Source organism: Molothrus ater, chromosome 7 (assembly GCF_012460135.2).
Source record: "Molothrus ater isolate BHLD 08-10-18 breed brown headed cowbird chromosome 7, BPBGC_Mater_1.1, whole genome shotgun sequence".
In the NCBI taxonomy this organism is placed as follows: domain Eukaryota; kingdom Metazoa; phylum Chordata; class Aves; order Passeriformes; family Icteridae; genus Molothrus; species Molothrus ater.
Window position 1 is genome coordinate 1,796,337 of NC_050484.2, and position 14,713 is coordinate 1,811,049.

Genomic DNA, 14,713 nt, shown 5'->3' on the forward strand with positions numbered 1-14,713 from the left:
TAGAATGTTAACTCTAAGTCCAGGTCTAATTAGAATTCTAAGTCCAAATCTAATCAGAATTGTAAGTCCAATTATAATTCTGCATCCAAGTCCAATCAGAATTCTAAATCTAATTACAATCCTAAATCCAGGTCTAATTATAATTCTATGTCCAAGTCCAATCAGAATTGTAAGTCCAAGTATGAATATATGTCCAAGCCTAATCAGAATTTTAAGTCTAATTAGAATTCCAATTCTAGGTCCAAGTACAATTATAATTCTAAGTCCAAGTCTAATCAGAATTCTAAGTCTAATTAGAATTCCAATTCTAGGTCCAAGTACAATTATAGTTTTAAGTCCAAGTCTAATCATAATTCTAGGTCTAATTAGAATTCTAAGCCTAATTAGAATTCCACTTTAAAGTCTAATTAGATTTGTAATCCTGACTTTAAAAAATGAAATTAGATGTACCCATCCCAATATTAATGCAAAGTTTTCCTCCACTATATCTGGGTTTTTAGAAGCCAAATGCTGATTTTACGGTCCACTAAAAATGTTTCATAAAAACTGAGCCGTCTTTTGCTTATAACCAATGGTGTTTTTCTGATTTCACACTCCTAATTTTGGATTCAAAATACAGGGAAAAAACCTAAACAAACACCCTTTTACACAGAAAAATGTAGTTTTTCTGGGGAAAATAGAAATTTTTAAAAATGGCCATTTCTTAGAGCAACTGGGAAAGGGTGAAAATCTGAATAACGCAGGTCCCGTTTCTGCCTCTCATCATTCCTTGCCTATGGAAGTTGGGCTCCCGGAGCTCATCTGTTCTGTCAGACGGAAAGGTGACCTGAACTACATCTGTCCAGAGGCAAATTCTCCCAGAGGGAATTCTGTTTTGCAGCTACACGTGCTGGATGTGTGTTTTTTGTTGTAAATACACCATGTCAGGGATGAGTTAAAGGGATGGCAAGAATGTAGCTCAGCTCCACTTTGAGGACAAGAAATATCCATGCACTGTGTGCATTTGGGGGTTTTGTTAAAAGGAAAAGATATTCCAAAGTCAAATAACATTCAAATCATAGGCTGAGCACTTGGAATAAATTACAGCTCTCAGTGAGCGATAAATTTCTTTCGGTGCCCTTTGAAAAGGATTTCAGGTGTTTATGAGCTTCTTCTGCATTTCCCAGAGTTTTGCTCATTCCTGGGGAGCTTTGGAGCAGAGGAGAAGCCTGTGGGGCTGGGAAGGCTGGAGCCCCTTGGATCCTGTCCATCCCCATCCCAGTACGGGGCCGGTGGCTCCATTCGGCTCCAGTGCCGAGCCAAATTCCCGGCTGCTGGAAATTGAGGCTGGAGATGAGCAATGTCCCATCATTGTCCCATTGGCCAGGGCCACTCACTGGGGGCAAAATGAGCCCTTTCCGCTCATTTTTTAGGGCAACCAGTTGAAACAAAAGTGGGATTTTTCCAAGGCAGCGATTTCAACGGGAGCAGAGACAGATTGCAAAACATTTTGAAACTCCTGCTGTCCCAGCACCTGCCAAATCTCAGGGCTTGCCACAGAGTGGGACTGAGCCCAGCAGGGACTTCCAAACACCATTAAAATTGGGATGAGATTATCTATAAGAATGAAACCAATTCCTTGCTGCCTTAGGGCCTTCTCTCAGTCCCTTCCCGCAGCTCCCTGGAACACCCCATCATGTTTTCCCAAAACCTGCTGATGCCCTGGAAAGCCACGAGCCATCCATGATGTGTCCTGGATGGTGATAAAGGCACAAAGAACAGCAGCAGAGCCAGGGATGGTTGGGACGTACTGGAGCAGGAGAAGAGTAGGATTGGTTTGGAAGCTGGGGTCACTGGGTGGTTGTCACCACTCAGTGATGGGGGGGACCAAAATGTCCCTTTGGAACACCAGAATCCCTCTACACCTCCCATTTAGGAAGAGGCTGGAATGAGGTGGAGGAAAATGGCAACTAACAATGATTCCTGGAGCTCTGGAAATTCATGGAACTGAGATAAATTACGAGGCAGAGGAGATGTCACAGTCGTGTGCTTTACGTGCTCGTGGAGGATCGTTAGGAAGAACATCACCACAGAACTTCAACCCAAACTTCTCTATTAAGAAAGAACATGGATCCCTTCCTGCTGAGTCTGAAATAATCCATCAGTGTTTTTCCCACTTATTTCCCTACCAATTCTAGAAAATGTTCATTTTCCCAAACATTTTTTCAAATATTTGAAAGTATCTGTTACTGTTGCTAACCTGACTGGTCACCCTCATGTGTGCCCCAAAGCAGAAACCCAAATAAAGTGAGTGAAAACAAACAAACAAACAAAATACAGAAAAAGGAATTATTGCACTAAAATTCTGATTTTTGAAGCAGTATGTGATGAAAAAAGTAGATTAATTTGGCAGTGTAAAACAGGGAATCAAGAGGGGCAAAGGCAAAATTCTCCTATGCTTTCTTAGGTGCTTCAGCACAAGCTTTGTAAAGCATTTATTTTGGGGCTGGGTGGTTGACACACCTCTTTCTTCCTCCCCAAGAAAAGTCCAAGAAGGCATCAATATTGTTTGAGTTAAACTTCTTTTACTTTCATCCCTCAGGCCAGCAAACAGTAGGGAAAGAAATGCTCTGATCAAATACGACATTTCATTGTATCTGAGACAAAATGTTTCAGTTTTTGCTCAGGGTGAATTTTACACTATTTAAAAACACAACATTTAACCAAATTTAGCCTCATAATATTTTGTTGAACTTAAAATATTTCCCATCTAAAGTTTCAGAAATAAACCAGTTTTAATTAGGGGAAACCCCACCCTTTTCATTTAAATGTGACTTATATTCAACACCAACTTGCAAAGAGTTTTTGTCAAACTGAAAAATGCACAATTTGGGCACATCAGCTCAACATTTCCTGGGCTTTAGTTGGAGGAGGAGCCGCTCTGTGGTCCTGATGTGCACTTTGGGTACTTGATTATTGCCAGGTCTGTCCTGGGCTGCTTTTGTGTCAGATGCTGTAGAGGACACTAAGAAAATAATAATAATAATAATAATAATAATAATAATAATAATAATAATAATAATAATAATAATAATAATAATAATAATAATAATAATATTTGTTGATTCGTTTTGTTGAAATAATAATAATAATAATAATAATAATAATAATAATAATAATAATAATAATAATAATAATAATAATTATTATTATTATTATTATTATTATTATTATTATTATTATTATTATTATTATTATTATTATTATTATTATTTCAACAAAACAAATCAACAAAATTCCCCTCCTTTTCCTTTTTATCTTTGGACTGAGCCATCTTTCTTTTGGCATCCCCATTCCCCATGGTCCCAGCAGTTCCAGCTACACTTGAGGCCTGATTTGAGGGACAGGATCAATAACAAAGAGCAGCAGAAAGAGATGATCACCCACACAAGATTATAATAACATCATAATATCTGCTCTGGCTCTTTGGTGGCTCCGAAAACGTGCAAGTATGGTTGGGGAGATGGAAAATAATATGAAACACTCACTAACAGCATGTAGCGTAGAAACTCCGAAAACCACCGCAGTCATTGACTCACAGATGGTCAAATGAACAACATGTTTCTATTCCTGTATTTAATTAAATCTTAATTATGCCACCAACAGGGTTCAAAACAGCGTTATGAAACAGCTCTCATGAATAGCAGGACACGATTGGCTGAGGGGGCTTTGAACTGGGGTAATTATCTCCCCAAAAAAGCGCTGACGGTGGGGCCGCGCCGGCCCTCTGCCAGGCAGCCCGGCGCACCAAGGCTGGAAGGAAACGTGTGGAGATAAACCCAGCTCAAGGTACGGGGCTGGGCAGAGGAGAGGCAGATGCCAAATTGCCAACTGGGATCTGCTGGGAGGTGCTGGAGTCCCAGGGAGGCTCCCCACACCTGGGCTCGGCCTCTCACCTTCGCCGCTGCCGAAGAAAAGCGACCGACTCTAATTTAATTCTTCCACCAGCCAGTCACGTGGGCTAATTAAAAGCAGCTGCCTGAAATATTCCTTTGATTTATCTTTTTCTGTTGTTGACAGAAGGGCCTTTATGAAAAAGAAATACTTTGGAGGATCTTTCTCTTTCATTTTTAATAGGGCAGCTAAAAAACCAAAAGCAATTGTAAGAGCACTTTCCCAAGAAGTTCAGCTTTTTGCTTCCCTGAGCAAGGGGCTGGGAAGGCCCATCCTGAATTCATCCCCCAGGATTTTCTCCCACCTTTTAATGACATTTCAAGTTCCCTGTCAACTTGAAATTCAGAGTAGGGATCACCTGCCCCTTCCACACTTAAAAACATCACAGGGAAGAGCTACTGCATATCTGAGAGCATCCAAGGTTCACCCATCCCACAAGGGATGTGTTCCAGAAAAACACAAAAGACCTAAAAAAAAACATTGCCAGATTCAATTTTTATGGGAGCTTCCTGCTTTTGGCAGTATTTTCATTGGGAGGCACTCACAACATCTCCAGCACTGCTCTGAAAATATACTTTTTGTGCGCAGATCAGCAAAAGGCAAAAGAAGGAAGATGAAGAAATCATTGTATTTTAATTTTTTTTTCCTTTGAGGTACTAAAATTTAAGCCATTCCTGTGAAAAATCAGTAGGAAAAGGATGCAGTGCAATTTAAGGATGGTTACATGAACTCTCTGGGTTTTTATGGAGGTGGGCAGAGAGAAGGCAGAGAAAGGGCTTTGTGTGGATTTAAAATTTAAAATTAAAAAAAATAGAGGAAGAGAAAGAAGAAAGAAAAAGAAAAAGAGAAAGCCACAAAATTTTCCCAGTCAAAATTTTCTTCCCCAAATCCATACCTTGTGAGGGTTAGATTTCCACTAAAATTATAAATTTGCAAGGAAAGGTTTTAAATTTTAAAAAATTTTTACATCCTCTGCCCACCTTTGGAGGCATTTTTCCAGATGAACTCAAATTTCTAGGGAAAAGAGACCTCTTCCAGAAAAACACTTTTGACAATGCAAAAAAATTCATTGGATGAGGGGAATTGACTTCACCAGGGAACTTATCCCTATTTGAATGTTCTGTTGGGTTGGATCAGCTGAATTCAGAAAAAAAAAAACCAAAAACAAAACAGCATTGGAAATGCAAATGTTCTTTGGGAAAAAGTAGAATGGGAAACTCTTGGAAGAAGTCTTGGCTGGGGACACCGCTAGAGACCATGAAAGTCTCCGGTGTCATCCCAGCCCAAGTTCTTGATGCTCCTCAGCATCTCCCTATGGGATGCACCCACTCAGGGATGGAGGAACTGCTGCCACCACCTTGCTCAGGTGACAAAATCCCTGGGGAAAGTGTTCATGGAAGCCTTTGCTCCCTCGAATTTCCATTCTGGGATGAAATCTGACCGACACACACCCAGTGCTCCCACTTCCTGCAAAATCCCACTGGATTTCCCAAGACAAGAATATCTTTTCACACCCCTTACCACACTCTTTTTATCTTCAACCTAATTTTTACCCATTCATCTCAAAAGGAGAGCACATTTTTGCTCGGGCTTTCCTTTTTTTTCCCCAGTGAGGCCTCACTCTGCCTGAAATCCCCAAAATCGCTGACACAGTGCGCTCCTCCAGGAATCCAGAGCCTTTCCCACTGAGTTACAAGCTGCCAAGGAGGCTATATTATAACAAAAGGAGTTTTTATATCCTCCTGTAGGCAGAAAACTGGAAACTGCCACGAAATGTGCATTATCCAAAGGGGATTTGTTGATGGATAGAATCAACTTATTTAGGAAATTTCCAGCTGATCTGTAAACACGGCCCAGAGAAGTATGGGGAGACAGCAACAGTGGTGCAGGCAGTGTCTGAACCCTCTTGGCCCCCATCCTGGGACTTAATACCTCAATAACTTGTCCTTATGAGTCACTGCAGGGAAGGAGCCAGCACTGCTCTTGTCACACTGGGTCAGTGGACTGAAAGGCTGTCACGGGCTGAGCGGCTCAGGATGGGGCTGGGTGAGACATGTCCAGCCTGGCAGGGATGCTGCTCTTTGCTAGGGACCTTGTTTAGGGGATTGAAAGGAAATATAATGCAGGGGGAAATAAAAAAGTAGGTAAAGATAAAAAGGGAAGAGGTAGGGAGTGACAAATTTTAGGCAAACACCTCAGTGAATTGTCTCACCAAAGTTCTCCAGGTCCAAGAGATCAAAGAGTCCCTTCTGTCATTAAAGTTCTGGATTAAATCAGTGACGAGCTCTAATGGCTCCCAGGAGGCCAAGCCTGAATTTTCACCAGACCAGCAGGGTTTGGTCCATCCCAGGTTCCCCCAGCTGTGCCCAGAGGTTCTGCCTCTGCACCCAACAGGAACCTGGGAGGCGAAATGCAAGTTGTGACAGCAAAAAGAGCTGGCAGCAAATGACCACAACCAATTGATACAGAGGGTTAAAAATCGGGGTGAGGGCTGATTCTCTTTCTGCCTTTTGGTTCTGCGTCACTGGCAACGCAATTTTTGCAGGCTGAGCCACAGTCACAGAAATCCACTCCCTCCACTCCCTTGCACTGATTTCCCTGAGCAGAAGCTGATAGGAAAAGAAGGAAAGGCTCAGGGAAACAGCAAATCTTGACATCTGTGTTAGACTGCACCCATGAGCGAATCCTGCACATCCCAAAACAAACCTGGGAGCAAACAGGCTTCTCCTGGAGGAAAACCACATCTTTAAACACCCAGGATTCGCCGGGTGAACCCAAACTCCCTCTGTAGCCAGCAAAGTGTCTGTGAGAGCAGCACCTTGCGAGTTCCCCTCACCCAGACCTGCCAAGTGCAGCACAGAACCAGGCTGGGCGCGTTGGAGCTGCAGATCCAGGCGGGCTCTCAGAGGGAGCTCCATCCCCCGCTGGCTCCCGGCTTCCCAGGACGCCTTATCCCAAATCCTCCCGCCCAGCCCGGCTCCTGGCGCGGACGTGGGAACAGGAAGGAGCCCTGCGAGATGTTCGGGTCCCAGCCCACGTCTTGCAAAGAGACACCAGGTCTGCCCAGACATGGGGGCCGAGTTTTCCCACCCCAAATATTCCCCTAGAACGGTGCTTTCCTCTGCAGCTCGCCATGAACTCCATTTCCTTGCCAAGAGTGGGGGGTAAGAGGGGAAAGGATCTGTCATGCACTACCCCCCCTCCTAAGATCATTCATCCTTCCTTTCCTCAAAAAGTGAAAAAAAAAAAAAGGGAGAGAAGCGGGAATTGCTTGATAATATAGTTTAAATATATCTATTTTTTCCACTCCCCGATTTTCTCTGCTTTATCCCCTTTCTGCTGACAGGGAGACCTTCCCAAAGGAAAAGCAAAAGGGAACAGAGTAAAGGAATTAAAGAATTTATCCCCAGAAATATTCCTCTTCTTGTCTCCTAAACCTGGGAGACTTTTATGTGACTACTTCGAAATGAAGATTTGGAGGGGGTTCTTTTAAAGAAGACATAAAAATAAAAGAAAGTAAGATTTCTTCCATATATAATTGTTCTCCAAAAAGAATGTGGGGGACGTGAAAGAAACTGGGAGTATCACAATAATTTCCAAATTAAAAATGTAGACATATCTACATTTCATTACTTCCTCGTGGTGAGAAACACTGAAGAGAAAATACTGAAAACTGCAACTTGCAAGAAAGAACAGTCAGGATTTTTGTGTGAGGTGTATTTTCCAGCGAAAACATGTTTGAAAAAAGAAAAAAAAAAACAGAGAGGGAGAGAGAGAACAAATCTTATCAGTGACATGTTTTGGTCCCTGCTATCCAACAGCCTCTTGAATTTTAACCCCAGAGATTTGAATCTAGGTCAAGAGTCTGCCCACCCTCCTCCCCCGGTGCAAGACCGAGCCTGCCATTCCTCAGGTTAGAAATGCCTTTTGCAAAACCCTCCTTGGGTCAGCGATGAGCCCGAGCCCAAGGCCAATTCATATTCCATATGAATCGCTGGTCCAGTCCCGGTGACACCGGCCAGGATATCAAATATACCCCAAAACCGGCCTGCTTGATGATATTTAAAACATATGGCACGGCCACAGGCCCGGCATTCCCATAGCTTCACGTGTGCCTGTTACTGATACGCTGGGTTCTATAATGAAAATATTGGGACACGTTGGATTGCTGGCCCCCTCCCCCTCCCCTCTGCCTGCAAGGATTTCATCACATGTCTGCTCCACTCCGCTTTTGGGATTTATCTCCAAGTGCTCCGTGCCCGGCAGATGTTTGCTCACAAATCGCTCTGCCCCGGCCTCGCCTGGCTCCGGCGGGGCTCACCGGGAGCTGGTGCTCCCCATTCCCCACAGGGGCAACACTCGTGGGAATGGAGCTGGGAGCAGTGCTGGGAACATGCATTGGAATTCAGAAAAACCCCACCCCATCTCAATCCTCCGCATTCAGTCTGTCACACAGCAGAATGACAGCGCCAACACTGAGATGCGCCCAAGGTCTGGGGGTGTCGGGGTTCAGCACCCACACGCTGAGCACATCTGGCTGGCTGACCCAAAATTGTCACTTAGAAGTCCATTTTTCCACCAGCACGTTCCCATCATCACAAGACAGCACATGAAAGCCGTCTCCTCCAGCGGCCCACACATCCTCAGCTGCACGTTATGTTTCTATGTTTGCCAAGGCACCACCAAACCTCCCTCAGTCCTCCTCCCCAGAAGTGTTCTTGCACAAAGTAGAGCAGTCACACTTTGGGGCTTTCAAATTCTCATGTCAGCAAGGTCATGGCTGAAGATTGATCTTTTGTAACACTTGTAGCGACCCTGCTGCATCAAACTTCTGCTTTCCACCAAAGAGAAATTTCCATGCTTGTGAAAACTTCCTTTAGGAAGTTCTCAGCTTCCTTGAAAACAAGGTGTCTATTTGCAACCAATTTTTATTATTATTATTATTATTATTATTTGCTTTCTGAATAAGTTTTTCACCATGTGCTCCCTGTGAAAATATTAGACCCCACTTTAAGGAAAGAAATATAAAACAGGGAGCAACACTAATTACAAAATATCAGCGCTATGGTTGCACAACCCGCCATGAGACGCTGACGTTTCTGGCTGTTAATTTGGGCTTTGCCTCGTAAGCCAGAAGGTATTTGTCCCACCAGCCATGCCAAAGGTTTGGGAAGTGCTGTCTGTGCCTGTGTGGTGATGAACTGGAGACCCTGGATCTTGGTGAGCCACCCAAATCTCGCAGCTCCCAAGGCAATGCCAGCCCAAGATACACTGGAGCTGATGGAAGCGTGACACCCCACCCAAAGCTGCTCATCACCCTTTTTGTTTTTGGTCCAGCCAAGTTGTCTCCATTCTCCTCAGGCTGCTTTCCCTGCTCAGACAGGGAAGACAGTTTTCCAGGGAAATCATGGTTTTATGGAGGTGAGCTCTGAAGCTGCTCATGTGCTTGGTCCTCATGGAGGACTTTGCATGGAAATCGGGTGGTTCTGCTGGAATGTATCAGAAATGTTCCCCCTGCCTCCTGGTGAGGCCCCAAAAAATCAAGAGGGACAAGTGCTTCCCTGATTCACCATGGAATGTGCTATTCCCAGGATGTAATTCTCGAGCAGGATGGTAAAGGGATCTTGTAAATTGAGGATCCTTGAGACATTCCTGGTTTTTTCCCCCAGCCCTTCCAGTAGTTAATGGATCATCTGTCCTCCTGCTTGGACCTGAGTTTCCCCCCAAAATCTGTTGTCTCTCCCACTTCACTCTCCGCTATCCCCAAGAAAATGGCTCATCCCACTGCTTTACCCTTCCCTCTCCAACGAGACAGAATCATTTAGGTTGGAAAAGGCCTCAAGATCCTCGAGTCCAACTTGATTCCAGAGCCCTCGATGGCACCTTTATCCCAACCCCAAAATATCTGCAACGAAGAACTCCAGAGGAGCTGCATTAAAGCCCACCAGACACATCCATTTCCAGAACCCAGGGCATCCTGTGCAGTGAAGTGCCTCCAACTCTAATTCCCTCTAAATGAAAGGCTGCCCAGCAGCATCCTGGAAATCAGGCTTTGAAGCCGGCTCGCAGCTCCCTGAGCCTATTATTGCTTTTTCAGATATTCCCCACTCCCTCAAAACTGTGCAGATGGCTCTGTCACAAGTGCAAAGGCAGCGCTCTCGGTGTCTTCCCCACACAGGAGATGTAAGCCAGCTCATACAGAGGATCTTCCAGCTCCATTTCCTCCATGTGTTATTTTTATGTATCTTCCAGGGAAATGCGACTGGAGAATTTGAATTTAATAAGTGTGGGATATGGGGCGCTATTAAGGCTTCAAAGCACCATCAAGCAACAGTGATGGATCAAAGGCCTACGAAAATATTGCATGGAATTATTGGCCCTTGAGGAGAGCGAGACACGACAAATGCCTACTGGATCCCTGCTCCAGCCCCCTTGGAAGGAGGGAATTATTAAAGGTCGCTGCAAAGCCTGCTGAGAGCAACATAAAGTTTTCTGCTGAGTGTGCAGGTTGTGGATCAGACCCCGAGTCACCTGACAGAACCCAGAGTGGAACCGACAGCAAACTTGAGCCTTGCCAAGAGCGCCAAGGAGGAGGAAATGAAACCTCACCGCCAGATTGATGCCAGAAAAAAAAAAAGAAAAAGAAAAAGAAAAAAAAAAAGCAACCAACAAATTGCAAAGCTCAACTGATAATGAAAAAGCTGGGGGAGGTTCAGGCCAAGGACAGGTATATTTTATAGCTCTCCTCCTCCAGCAGCCACTTCAAGGATGTTTTGAGCTAAAATACGCAAAAATGCACAGGTTGGGCTGCTCGTCCTCCTGGTGCAGAGAAATACCAGGGAGTGGTATTTAATTCCAGGGTTGGCTCACATGGAAGCTAGGCCATATCCACAGGTTGCAGCTGCTGCCCAGGTCACCTCCCGGAGAAGGTTTGAGCTCACCAATCACCTCCTTTATTTCACGCAGTGATTTATTTATACATTTGAAGCTGACCACATAGGATTTTGTTCTTCTACCTCCTGACCAAAATGTGTCCCACTGTGAGGATGCATCCAGCACTGGAATGCACCTTACAGCTTCAGCCAAAGGACTTCTCAAGGCCACCCCTCCTGGGAGATGCTGCAGGCAGGATGTGGGCAGCTGGGACAGGAATTAGAGCCCAGGAATTCTGCTGGAGCACTGCTTCCCACCAGCTAATCCCACTGAGGTTCAGGATACCTAAAGGAAGCCAGTAAGGAATCTGGAGAGGAAATTGGACAAGGGCCTGGAGTGACAGGACAAGGGGGAATGGCTTCACACTGACACAGAAAGGGTTAGATGGGATATTGGGATGAAATTCTTCCCTGTGAAGGTGAGGAGTCCCTGGCACTGGGTGCCCAGAGAAGTTCCATCCCTGGAAGTGTCCAAGGCCAGGTTGGACAGGGTTTGGAGCCACCTGGGACCACTGGAAGGTGTGGGATGGGACCCTTCCAACCAAAGCCATTCTGGGATTCAAAGACGACAATGATCAAGCCAAGCCCACCAGGGATGTGATGGGAAGGGTAAAGGATATCCTGGGTGCAGCAGGCCTGGGAGGTTCATACCTGCTGCCTCATCCAGACATCTTCCCTGAGCCTACACATGCAAATCCACAGATGTTGTGCAGGAATGCTCTTCCTGTGCCTCTGAGGGGTGCAGCTGTTTCCCTGATCGTTTCATTCCCAGTGTTTGGGCTGCCATGCACACATTCCCTCACGGCAGTCTGGTGTCCCCAGGTCCTGTGTCCACAGCCACACCTTTGTCCAGGAGACGTCATGCTGTGGCTCCTGACATCCCAACAAACAGGGCTTGTTGCCCCTGAGAAAACAGGCAGCCCACTCATTATTTCTGGAACAACAGCTCAAACCCAATCACGCTCATTTTATTAAATTTTTATGGTTTCTTCTTTTAAATTCAAACAGCCTCGAGTTTTGAGGACTTGTTTGTTTGGCTTGGGGCCCTTCCACCTAATTGTTTTTGAAAGAAATAAGGGGCCTTTCCTGCTTTTTCCTTCCCAGATCTCACTAGGAATGTCAAGCCCGGTTTCCCCTGGATTTGTTGAGGGTCCCAGAAGTGGAACTCGAGCTTTTGGGGGTCCAGTTGAGCCTTTAACAAAACTATCTTTTCTCCTCAAAGTTTATTCAGGTGCTCAGTCAAACAGGTGTTGGTAAAGACAAAGAAAAAAGCAGAAGTTTTAATCAGTCTAAGAAAAATAATTTCCTCTCTCAGCTGAGCAGCTTTGGCTCTCCCTTCTGATGTTGTGAGTATAGTTATTCAGTAATTATTATTTTTTTTTCTTCCTTAAATGGAAAATTTCAAGCTTTCAGCATCAAATTAAACACCAAAGTGAAACCAAATCAGCTGGTAGCCAAGAAATTTGATCAGAAGGCACCAGCCCATTGCTGCAGCAGAAACCTAAGCTGCAACACATGGAGGTGAAGGACTCAGGGTGCCTGGTTTTCCAAAATAAATCCTATTTTCCTAGGAATTCTGGCACAATTCACAAAATGTTGCTCTATTTAGAAAACTAACCTTTTTTACCCCTCCGTACCTGTCAGGTTTTCCTTTATCTCCTTGGAGAGGAGCTCACCAGTCACCCAGGGCATTGTCCCTTCCCTCTTCCAGGCCACTTAAATCCAGGAAAGCAATGCCCAGAGGGCCCAAACCCTGAGGCAGAAGGTGGAGCTCCCTGGTTTAAGCAGATGAATATTCAGGGAGGAATATTCATTTCATATTCAGCCCGATTGCCAAACCAGAACTCTTCTTTCTGGTTCAGGGAGCCCAGGTCTCATCTCAATAATCCCACAGGGAATAGAAACGCTCCAAAGGCAGGACTTCTCACTGCTGGGAAAGAAGAAAATACAGGGGAATTGCAGTGCTGTGGGATGAGACAGGAGGGCAGAGGTTGCCTGTTTTTATCCAGGCAAATGAGGGCTCCAGGCCTTGCAAACTATGAGCAGCTCACTCAGGTACCTTCACCAAAGCCAAGGTGAAGTTCAGAGCCAACCAAAGAACCTGCAAAGGACTGGTTTTAACCAACTCTATCATCTTCTCCAGGAAAATTCAGTTTTTCCAGCTTGAGAAAGCCCAACAAATCTTCCCTTGTTTTGTCCTGGCGTTCAAAATTGTGACTGCTCCAAATAGTGGCAATTCCCAAAATCCCAGTGGGCTCCAGCAGGGAAAATGGCTCCCAGCCCTCCAGCTTCCTGGGAGCAGTTTTCCCTTTGCAGGCAGAGTTACCAGGTCGGGTTCATTGTTTTGGCTTCCCTCTCCCCAACATCTGACCTGCCAGGTGCTCAAATTCCAGAGCCAACAGTTCCATTCCATCCCCAGGAGTTAAAACTTTGCTTTGGGAGAGGTTCTCCCCTGCACCCATGAGGAAAACCAGTTATTGCAACAGCAGCTTAATTACTCCAGGGCTTTCCTTTGTTTTTCCCAGTGCCTTGTTTCTATCTTTTCACCTCACAATGCTGTTAACTACAAGGCTGGTTCACCTCTAGGATTCTGGTTAATCTTCAAAAATATTGGAATGCAGGAATACAAACAACAGGCTCGGAGCAACCTGGTGTAGTGGAAGGTGCAACACCCCCTTGAAGGTGGTGTTGCAATCCAAAAAACCATTAAGAGAAGCTGACCCTTCCAGCCATTCCTGAATGCAGTTGGAACACCCAGGCTGGCTTTGGATTCACCTTTATATTAGTGGGAAGCCCTTCTTTCCCAATTTAACAAGGCCGGAAATGGGGGAGGAAAAGGTGAGGAGAATGAAATATTTCCTGTGCTTTGATTTTCCAGTCCATGAAACAATATTTTCATTTTTCCTAACCCAGGTTTTTAAGCTACAGTTGCTACTGCAGCAGCCACAATTAATATTCCACCTTCCAAAAAGAGGGAAAAAAAAGTTTCTTGCCCGTGGATTCCCAGGGAGACGTTCCACTCAAATCTGCAATTAGCGGTGGCCTCAGGCAAATGACCCAAAATAGAAATGTTATTTTTGGACTGGCGATAGCCACCACGTTTTACTCCCCAGAACACCCTTTCTCTCTGCTGTGTGCTGTCATTAAAAATAGAATCCACAAGAGCCAGGGCACTGACTTTGGGATTCTTTCCTGCAGCAGGACACGATCTGCCATCCATCCCAGTGCTGCCATCCATCCCAGTGCTGCCATCGTGGGGAATTACACAGATTTCTCATCTTGCCAGAAATCCCTGATCAGATCTGACACACTGCACCCCATATTTGAAGCAGAACTAGGTCTGGCCCAAATTCTCCTCATCCTACTGACAGTGGTGCAGGTGGTAATGAGTCCCCAACAGCCTCGTGCTTGAGATCCCAACCCAAAACCTGCAGAAGACACTGAAGGTTTCCCTTCTTATTCCGGAGGGGGAGAAATTCAGGCCTGATTTTAATATATCCATAACTTTAAACGCCTGTCTGTGTCCTACAGGAGTTAAAAGGGCTCAGAAGCACCTCTCCTCTCCAAGACGTGCTCCAGTGGGGCAGCCACAGATTCTCTGGGCCTCACCACCTTCACAGGGAAGGATTTCTCCCCAATATCCCATCCAAACCTACCCATGGCAGTGGAAGCCATTCCCTGTGTCCTGTCCCCTCAATCCCTTGTCCCCAGTCCCTCTCCAGCTCTCCTGGAGCCCCTTTAGGCCCTGGAAGGGGTTCTAAGGTCTCCCTGGAGCCTTCTCTTTTCCAGGATGACCCTTGAAATTCACATCTTGCTTGGTTAAAGCTTGGATGGAGCTGCCACCTTCA